This window comes from Chamaea fasciata, unplaced genomic scaffold (assembly GCF_029207755.1).
Source record: "Chamaea fasciata isolate MVZ Bird 193981 ecotype frontalis unplaced genomic scaffold, bChaFas1.0.hap1 SCAF_1, whole genome shotgun sequence".
Classification (NCBI taxonomy): domain Eukaryota; kingdom Metazoa; phylum Chordata; class Aves; order Passeriformes; family Sylviidae; genus Chamaea; species Chamaea fasciata.
In genome coordinates, this window is record NW_027094086.1 from 4,026,051 (window position 1) to 4,036,361 (window position 10,311).

At 45.8% G+C, this 10,311-nt stretch overlaps 1 long non-coding RNA gene across 1 annotated transcript; it reads left to right on the forward strand.

The window, feature by feature from the left end:
- The first annotated feature begins 1,789 nt into the window (after nucleotides 1–1,789).
- Nucleotides 1,790–8,637, forward strand: LOC136301185 (uncharacterized). Its single transcript, XR_010723806.1, has 3 exons — nucleotides 1,790–1,975; nucleotides 2,151–2,312; nucleotides 7,291–8,637. It is a non-coding gene; the product is annotated as an uncharacterized lncRNA (long non-coding RNA).
- Nucleotides 8,638–10,311: the final 1,674 nt, after the last annotated feature.

Here is a 10,311-nt window from a genome sequence, read left to right on the forward strand (position 1 = left end):
TATCCCCCAGGCAGGCCGTGTGAATGACAAATGCATCAGCCATGCTGGCAGCTTTCTTTCATGAGTCTCTTTATAGAGAAATATTATATAATTAACTGCAGGCCAATTAAACACATCAAACAATCACTGTTGATAACTTCCACCACCCTGTGCTGCCAGGAAGTCTGAGAGTGGTAAAACAGGTCTGGCCCTCGGAGTGGGAGTAACAACTCGCGTGGCCTGAGGATGTCAGGGATGGGCCGTGGCTGGTCACCTGGACACTGGAATGTCACAAGGCTCCTCCACATCTCCTGCCTTCCTGGCTCAGGTGGATGCCACCTGTGTTGTTAACCAAACCTCCTGGCACCACAGCTCTGGCACACAAGAGAAGGAAGACACATAAAAATGAAACCAAGAGCCCTCCACAGGCCCCCATCTGGATGGCCAAGGCCTTTTCCAGCCCCGGACACTCCAGAGCTCTCAGCTTTCTGCTGTAGTGCCCACATCAGGTTTGCAATGAAATTCCTTTAGTGTTTCTCCCCTGCTGCTCCAGGCTCTGGGAGAATTGCAGCCACTCACAGCAAACTGGTGCTGGAAAACCTACTGGTGTCAGAAAAACAGCCCCAGGATGTCACTGTTCCAGACTGTGCCATGCACGAGGGTAGAAAGCTTCTGTGGGCATAGGTCTGCTGCTTCCTGGGCTCTGCTCTGCAGAAGGGTCTTTTGCAGCCTGGAGGGCAGCAGATTCCCTAGGGCTGGCAGGCAGACCCTGTGCATAGCAAGGGATGTTTCTCTCTCAATCATTACAGGATATTGTTCATGAAACAACTTCACTGCTTGGAGCAGCTGGACCCAACCCTTCTTGAATGAACTTTGTCAAGGCCAGCCCAAGAAATTGCTCCTGGATCCTGGCTTTTAAGAAGCCCAGCAGTCTCCAGAGCAGTGGTCCTAGGGGCATGCACCAGGGAGAGTGCTCTTCCAGAAGTTTTCCAAGAGGAGAACAACTGCATCTTGAGAACACTTTACTTTTACTAAAGCCTCACACATCGCCTTGGACATTCAGTGTGCCCAGTTAAAATATTCCTCAGGAGTGCAAAGGCTGGGGAGTTAGGAGCTGTCTCCTGGCGGGCATTTCTTGGTAATAATGTACAGAAAACAGTTTCCCCGATCTGGGATCAGACACAGCATAGGCTGGGTGCACCCCAAATTCAGCACAATATCTAAGCACCCTTTCAGCTGACAGGTGGGGCTGGATGTCCATGGTGCTTGCATCAAACTGGATGAGGGGAGCTGAAACCCCTGTGATACCTTGTGAGTGTTGGCTCAAGTTTTTTTCTCCTTCAGGTCATTTGTACTCATTACTATTGTGCCATTATTTGGGGAGCTGGCACTGAAAAAATGGTCTCACATGGTGAGGCAGATAGATGTGAGAGAAGGCCTTTGATTTTGGGGGGGCTTTATTTTAATTACACAGTTTAAGTGCTTTTGGAAGATTTTCTCTACTTCTTTTCCAAAGCAAAAGGAATGGGCAATAATGTGCTCATAGGCAGCCATATGATGTGCTTTGTTATTGGGCTAATAATTACTGGGAAAAGATTAATGAAGGGCAGATACTTGAATAGTTAAGTACTTTTTTTTTTTTTTCTGCTTTTGTTACGTGAGGGAGAGGGTTGAGTGCCTTGACTGCAACACCAGCTACTCATTGGATCCATAAGATTTGTGTTCCCTGTGTTCTTGGGCTAAGTTAACAAATATTTACAGGCTGGGACTGTGGATCAGCAGAGCACTCTCAGCTGTGTGCTCAAATCTCCTTGGCCTCAGTGGCGCTTAAATGCAACCTTGTGCAACGTGCTAGATGTGAGGACCTTGGATTTTTGGATAACAAAGACAACATTTGTCATTGCCAAACCAAGGGTCACTGAGTCACATTGCTGACTAGCACAAAGCCCTTCATCCCCTTTGTTCTCTCTGAAATGGTGAAATAGTAGCTGACTAGGTAATTTTCACAAGTTTCTATTTTTTTTCTATGTGGGTTTGTGTGTGAATGTTGTTGATTTTTAAATTATCTGTATGAAAATCTTTTTACCTGGATCCTCAGTTCACACTTACTTGATTTGCTTTTTTTGTGCTGCTGCTGTAATGTAATCAGGAGATTTTCTCATATCCACCAGGAGAAGAAAGATTACTGAGAACGTCTGATGTCCCTTTTTTGTGTGAAAATGCAGAAGGACTCGCTCAGCAAGTGGCCAGGAGGGTCTCTTCTCCGGAGGGCTCATTCGTCTCTGAGCCAGGCTCATGGAGCACCTCAGATCAAACGCGCTGACGTTCAGAGTGTGAGTTTCTCTTTTCCTTGCTCTTGGACTCCCTCTGCTGATCCCAGGGATCTGTTAGAAGAAAAATGCTGGTGCCAGAGATCGGCAAAGTACAGGGGGAAAACAGCTGTATAGCAAAAAATGAACCAGCTCACCCCAGATGGAGAATACCTGAAGTTCAGAGGGCAAAAGAGAAAAGAAAAAAAAAAAGTGATAAATGAAGAAGTAGCAAATACAGTTCCTCCTACCAGCTGATTTCTTCCTTCTGGTGACCAGTGACATGACCCAAGGGAATGACTGGAGCTGTGTCAGGGGAGGTTTGGGTTGGATATTAGGAAAAGGAACAGATGGGATTTACCTTCCTACCCCCTTTCCAAACCGTGACCCAGGTGACCTGTCTGCCTCTCCCCCAGCCTCCTCTGTAGATTCCTCTTGATCCTTTGGGGTGAACTTGAACTCTGTTTGCATGTTGAGTGGCTACCCCTCAGAAAAACCAAACCCAGAATTAGAAGACTCCTTGCTCAAAAAAGCTGTGGCTGTCCCATCCCTGGAAGTGTTCAAGGCCAGGCTGGATGTGGCTTGGAGCAACCTGGGAGAGTGGAAGGTGTCCCTGCCCCTGGCAGGGAACAAGATGAACTTTAAGGTCCCTTCCAACACAAACCCTTCTGTGATTCTGTGATTTTTATCATTCTGCTTTGAGGGCCTGAAGAAACACAACCCACGGGGGCTCTGTTAACCTTTCCCCAGGCCTTGCCTTTCATAAGCCAAAGAGATAAAAACCAATGGGACTGCTGGGAAGCAGGAAAGAAGCACAGAATTGCTCTATGTGTCCTTTGGAAGGTCCCAAAAGGAAAAGGTCCTTGACAAGGAGTTTATTTTCATTAAAAATTACAGGCCCAGCTCAACCAGTCAAATAAACAAAGCAAGTCTGTAAAGCAGCAAGTGCAAAAGGTCCTGGGTTATTTATAAAGGGCTTCTAAGTATATTAGGCCTAACACCAAGATAAATCAACCCTGCTAGGATTCCAGAGGCATATCACATGTGGCCCTAGCTGTTGTCAGCTTTGTGCTGGAATATATTTAGTGGCCTGTTTCACTACGAACCTTCATGGGTTTTTCCCTAGTGACTCCACCTTGAAAATTAATACTTTGGGACCAGACACAGGTTTCTGTCTTCAGTCACATATTGACTCGATCAAATCCTTCATGGAATCATGGAATATTTTGGGTTAGAAAACGTGAAAGATCATCTTCTTCAAACCCCTCTGCCATGGACGCGGACACCTTCCACTATCCTGGGTTGCTCCAATTCCCATCCAACCTGGCCTTGAACACTTCCAGGGATAAGGTATCATGGTTTCTCAGGACAACCAGTTCCAGCACCTCACCACCCTCACATGGAAGAATTTCTCACTCATACCTACTCTAGGTCTGCCCTCCTTCAGCCCACTCCCATTGTACTCTTTCTGTATGCTCTTGTCAAAAATCCCTCTTCACAACCATTCAAATCCATGCCACTGCATTGAACAGACATTTTGCCACCCAGTGTGTAATAGAATGGTGAAGGACCTGCTCAAGACCAGGTTATTGGATCCAACAGGATTGGGGTTTTTCTCCTGAAACAGGATATTCAGTACAGAGTGTCACCAACATCTGCCACTGAGAACTTCAGTTCAAATAAATCTCAGCAATTACTTCTCAGCTGATCAGAAGGAAGATGAGGATCTTTGGGATCTTGTAGGATTTGTTCACATGGTCGTTTGAAGACCCTGGGCAAATTCAGTGCTGGGAAACAGCCACGTGCTGCTCCAGCTCAACCTCCCTGCATTTCACATCACTCCTTACAGTGATCTGGCACAAACGTCTTTTTGGGTGCTTTCTTCTCCAGTCCCACAGAACAACTCTGCACTTTCCCAGGGTCCAGACCAAGTCCAGCACAACATGAGGTGCCCAGGACTGCACGGAAGGTTTGACTGGGGATTCATGGTGTGATTGTTGGGACTGTCCTGTGAAGGGCCAGGAGCTGGACTCAAGGATCTTTGTGGGTCCCTTCCAACTCAGGATATCCTAGGACTGGCTGTGGAATTGTCTACATGGGCTTTACTTTATGCTAAGGGTGCAATTTAGTGTCCTAACACAGGTTTTTCAGACCAGGTGGGGTGTTCCCATCAAACTCCAGCTGCCACAAGAGGATATGGGTGTCTTAAGGGTTTAGTAGCCTTCCATAACTACCTGTAAGGTATCCTGGAGTATTTTGAACAGTACCAGATGTTTAGGCAATTTCATAATTCTCTGTAAACCCCCAGAAACTTGGAGAAAACTTATGTCATTTAGTGCCTTGCACTGTAAAGTTAGGGATAGCACCATTTCCAAGTCTCATTTCTGCTTTTTGTTGCTCCAGCTCCTGTTTGGAAAGAATGCCACATGAGGGAAGGGAACATTTTAAAGGAAAAATATTCTTAGAGCAATGTTCATATGCTCATGATTAGGATCCCAGTCTACTCCCCACATAATCTGGCTGGTTTTGCATCCCTGCTGGAGCAATCTGGATAACTGATCCACCCTTCCAGAGAGGATTCAGGACAGGCTTTTCTGCCTCATTCTGTGATGAAGTCAGGCACCTCTGTGATCCCCCGCCTAGGAAGGTGATGATGCTCTTTCAGTGTCACAAGGCCAAGGCCAACATTACAAGTAAGTTTTCTGAAAGGGAATACAGAGAGGGAAGTACCTGGTTTGGGAAATCCTTTTGGATTTGCTTTTTTGATGCAAAATTCCTCAGCTGTTTCCAATTTGTTGAAATTAACTCCGGTTTAGTAACACCCAGTAATTGCCTAATTGGTTTGAACTAATTGATTGCATAAAGTCCAGAAGATGCCAGCTGGTGATCCCCTGCCTTGCTGAAAGGGCTGTAGGAATTGTCTCCAGGAACAATTGCTCAGCAGGAAAGGCAAGTTTTGCAAAATCAAGTTTTGCTGTGAAAAAAAAGCTGTGGTTATGTTCAAATAATTCCAATTTTTTGTTTGTTTGTTTTTCTTCCCGGAAAACTCAAATAAAATATCTTCATTTGAATAAGGTTCGTGCCAAACATTTGCTTTTAACTTTGTGCCACGACACACACAGAGCCCCAGATCCTTCTTTCAGCTGAGCTGTGCTGGTGGTGCCTGTGAACACAGTTTTGCTTTCTCCTTAGACAGAAAAGAAGCAGAGGAAAACACTGAGACTGAGGAAAATAAAAATTTGGCTATTTGGCGGCTGAGTTATATTATATAGCAACTTCTGTAGTTATTTGCCCCCATGACTAGAAAATAAAATTGGGTTTTTTTCTGGTGTGATCTCGGCTCTCCATCTTAATTAGAACAGATCATCTATCTTAAAGATAAGTTAGAAAATGTTTAGCAACCCCAGAGACTCAGATGTTCCCTATGAAAAACAAGGGTCCAGCCTCCACTGCCCATTATTTTTCTTTCTTTCCTCTATCCCAGCACTCATCAACATGCTCTTTGACGCCCCAAATGTTTCTGAGGGGAGAATCAAGATGAAAATGCTGCAGATGAATGTCATCTCTCCTTGATGAGAGCAGCCGTGCTGGTCTGGCACCAGCAACCCCACCGTTGTTCTGGTCAGTTTTTCAATCCCAGGCAGATATTTCCATGCTGGAGCTGCTCGGTTAATTCTGGGAACTTGCACCAGGTGGCGATGCCAGCCCATTTCCAGCTTCATCTCTGAAAAGGCAAACTCCGAGGCATCCCTGGATTGTTTGGTTTTGGGGGGTTTTTTTGTGTGTTAATGGCTGATGCCTGCTGAAATCCCTGAGCCAGGCAGGTGTCCCACTGCAGTGTTTCCTGCTAAGGTGTGCTCCCGTAGGAATTTGCTGCTGTACCTTGCCATCATCCTGTGAGGAACAGACAGGCAGGGGAGAAAAGAGCCTTCACTGTGTTCAGGACAAGGAAATATTTACAGGGATTAAAGCATGGTGGGATGTAAGAGGCCAGAGCAGAGGGGGATGGGAGCTGTCAAGAGCGAGGTCAGGGCTGAGCAGCACGAGCCATCAAGAAACTGTCCTGTCCATTGGCCCAGTGGAATCAGAATCATAGAATATCCTGAGTTGGAAGGGACACACAAGGATCATCATGTCCAGCTCCTGGCCCTGGACAGAGGACAGCCCCAAGAATCCCACCATGTGCCTGACAGCATTGTCCAAATGCTCCTTGAGCTCTTGTCAGGCCATGATCACCCTGACCTCATGCAGATACATAGGTATTCCCACCTCAGTGGGTTAAAAGCAGCTTGCACAGAACCCTGATAAATGCACATCTCTGGTCACTGATCTCCCACATGCTGCAGCACCGACTTTGCAGTGATGTTAAGCAGATTTTGTAGTCCCTGAGGTTTTTTTGGGGCTCCCCTCCAGCAGCTCCCAAGGGCTCACTCTCAGAGGCAGATTGCAGCCATCCCAGTCTACCTGGCTATGAGCATTTTCACCACCCTGATGTATGTTTCCAGTGCTCCCAGAATCTGTCAGGAGGATGCTCAGTAAGGAGCAATTGGATTTACAAAGCTTGTTCTTGGATGGGAAGTGCTGGCAGGGTGACAGGACAGATCCTGCCTGTGCCATCTTATCTCTATCCAGGTGGGATCACAGGCCTGCAACCCAAAGGGTGGGAGGCAGAGCTCCTGCCAGGAGCTCTGTAACTCATCTCCTTCCAATTCTTGGCCTTGGTTTGGGGTGCAGCACGAGCAGGGCTGTGGGCTGCACACAGAAACACCTGCATGGACAAGAAACAGCGTGATGAGCTGAGCTGGACACAAAACAGACCTGTCAAGACATTCTCTGGGAAAATTGAGCTGTTTTTGCACAGACCTCTGACATGCTGGTCTGAAAAGCAGCAGTCAGAGAGAAGGGACTGGTCCCATTATCACACTGGAAATGCACAGGCTGAAAGTTGGTTGAAAGATGCAACTTCCCAGCCTGACCCATCTCTGTCCATCATTTTTTACAGATCATTTCTACCTGAACAAGACTGTGAATGTGATTTACCAGATGGCAGTCTGGTCTCCCTCCTGTGCAGAGAGGTGAAGGAAGACTCTGTGGGGAAGCAGGGAGAAGGTGGCAGGGTTGTGGAAACCAGTCTGGCCTCACGGGGACATAACATTTCCCATTGCTACAGCAATAAAAACTACCTGCTTTACACTGCCATGGTTTAAAAACCCAGGTCACAGCCAGTGAAAATTTCCATCCCTCACTGGCCCCTGCAAGCACAGCCTGACCCCAGGGGAATTCTGCATTCAGAACCAAAATATGTCCTAACATTAACATGTGCAAAGGTTTAGACCACGGCTGTCAAACAAACCCTGATCAGTCATTGTTTAGCAACTATAGATCCAAGCTACATAAATTGGTGACAGAGTTCACTGGGAATTCATCCACCTTTCTCTTCTGGAAGTTCTCAAAGAATTCAGCCATGACCCAGCTGATCTCTTCAGTCAGGCAAATATGTTTGCAGCTGGTGTCAATCCCCTGCATGACAGGATAAGCAACATCTGAACACGAGAAGAGGACAGAGAAGAGAGGTGAAGGATGAACTGAAAGCAGGATGAAGGCAGCTGGGAGATAGATACTGCACAGAGTTGTCACTCCCCTCTATTCCATGGAGTGGGTAATACCATGATTTCCTTCTTCTCAGAACTTCTGACTGAGAAAAAAAAAAAAAAGTTTTTATCGCTTTTATCCCCAGAAAATCAGAGGGAATGGGACAGATGTGGTTACTTTGGCTCACCCAGCTCACAGACAGGTCACTTGCCAGAGTTCATATCTCTGTTCCACCCTAATCCAACCCAGCTACCCAGTTTCCAACCACTGCCACAAGGGAAACCGTATTTACTCCTGTTATTCTAGAATCCCACAGTCTGGAAGGCTACCAACCTTTCACAAAGCTGGACTCAGAGCCTTGCCCAGTCAAGATAACAGAGCCCAGTCCATGGTTAATCATCACTGCAAAGAATCTCCACCGTCAGGTCTGTGTGGCTCCACTTTCTAAAAGCTGATATTCACAGCAGCAGGGATTTCAACCACCATGATCCCTGTGCTGTGGGATTTCCACATCCTCCAGGCTCAAATAAAATGGCACACAAACTCCCTGCCTCTCTGGTTTTGGCCCCAAATTCAGAAGAGGACCTGAGAAATTTTTCTCAACTGAGGTTTCATTGAAATGGATATGTTCCCATGGAAGGTTTCATTTTCAATTATATCAGCACTTTTTATGGGGAAAAAAAAAATCAGAAAACATTCCAGTCAGATCTAGACAAATTTGCTAATATTTACCCACAAAAGACACTCATGGCAGACTTGTGTCTCATTATCAAGATGTTTGGGCTTTCAGGTTATATCCAGACACCTTTCTGATGTAGAAACAAGGCATTAAAGTCTTTGGATTGATGACTTTAATATGTCTGTCTTTCCTTGATTAGGAGTGTTAGTGTTGGCCTGCCTTTGTTCTGCTGAAAAGCCTTTTCTGGATTCAAAGGCATATTTATTGAAATCTCTAAATTCTTCAACTGAACAGGGAAAGGAGACTGAATCCTTAATAGAGACTTCCTTCCTCACAGTGTTATTTATTCACTGGATAAAGATAGACTAAAATAAACACAAATTACTCGTAGGCTTAAAAACTTCAGGGATTAAAACATCATTCTCCTGTGAACGCTCCTCATAAATTTCTTGATTTCTAGGACACTATTTCTCAGTTTCTTCCATTCAGCCTAAATTATCTCAGATAGCAGACAAAGCCAGTCTTTGTCATGAATGAAGGTTACAGATTTTTGGAAATAAAGCCCTGTGTGCTTTGTGCTTTCTGAGGTGGAATTCCTTAAACTGGGAACCAGTTAGGGCAAAATATGGACAAAGAAAATAAATGTTTTCTGACAGCTGATCATGCTAGAACCCAACCAGTATCCAGTCAGGCAGTCAAAGGGTTTGATACCAGCAAACGGAAAGGGCTTTCCTTTTACACGATGCATCTAAATAATTTGTGGGACTCATTATCAAAGGAGGTCGTGAAGGCCAACATTATGCATGAGATTACAAAGGATTTATTAAAAATTGTGGAGTATTTCATCGGGATAACTTAGCACAGGCTGTGACTTCTACGTCAGGAAATCCCTAAAATACTGAAAAATAAAGGCAGGGTCTGCCTTGGTCTGGGCATCTGTGTTTCAGATCCACTGAAGGGGCAGCAGACTGAGGTGCACTGGCAGAGTTTGGCAGTTCTTTATTGACCACGGTGACAAGACTGGGAATTAAAGACATAATTCTATATTTAATAGGATGTGGAGAACAGGTTTTCAACTGCTGTAAATCAGTTTGTGTGTCTGGTTTTCCACAACACTCTGGAGATTTTTCCTTTGCCAGGGATCCGGTTCTTCTTGTCTTTTCCTGACTGTGAGGACATCAACTTCCAGCATGCCCAGAGCATTACAAAGGGTCCTGGCAAAGCTCTTGAGACAGTTGCTGGAGTTTTCCTCATGTCCCTTCAATCTCTGGATGCTCACAGGACCCTGACTGAAGTTCTGAGCCCACACAGCCCATGCAGGTGTCTGATGGAGTTCAGGCACGTCAGCACCATCCAAATGCAGGGGAGCAAGCCAAGGAGCGTTTCTCCAGTGCCAAGCCATGCATCTTCCTCTCTTCTCACTTGATCTTAAGCCTTTTTGTCTCCCTTCAGAGCTGCCTTCAGCAGGGAGGGAGGGGAGGATTTCTTAGGAGAAGTGCCCCAAGAGCAGCTAAGAGCTCATTTGGGAGAATTTTGACACAGTGTGGACTTCATTTGGCAATGAACAATATTCACCTCTTGGGATCCACCAGGCACTTGGACTTCAAGAGGCTGGAGAAAGGTATAAATCAAGTCCTCTAAATGACCCATGATAAAAAAAGCCAGTCCCCAGATATAAAGGCAGAAACCCTCTTTTGTCAGCAGAAGGATACTGTGCATACTAAGCACAGAGTGGGCACCTGCTTGGCAGCC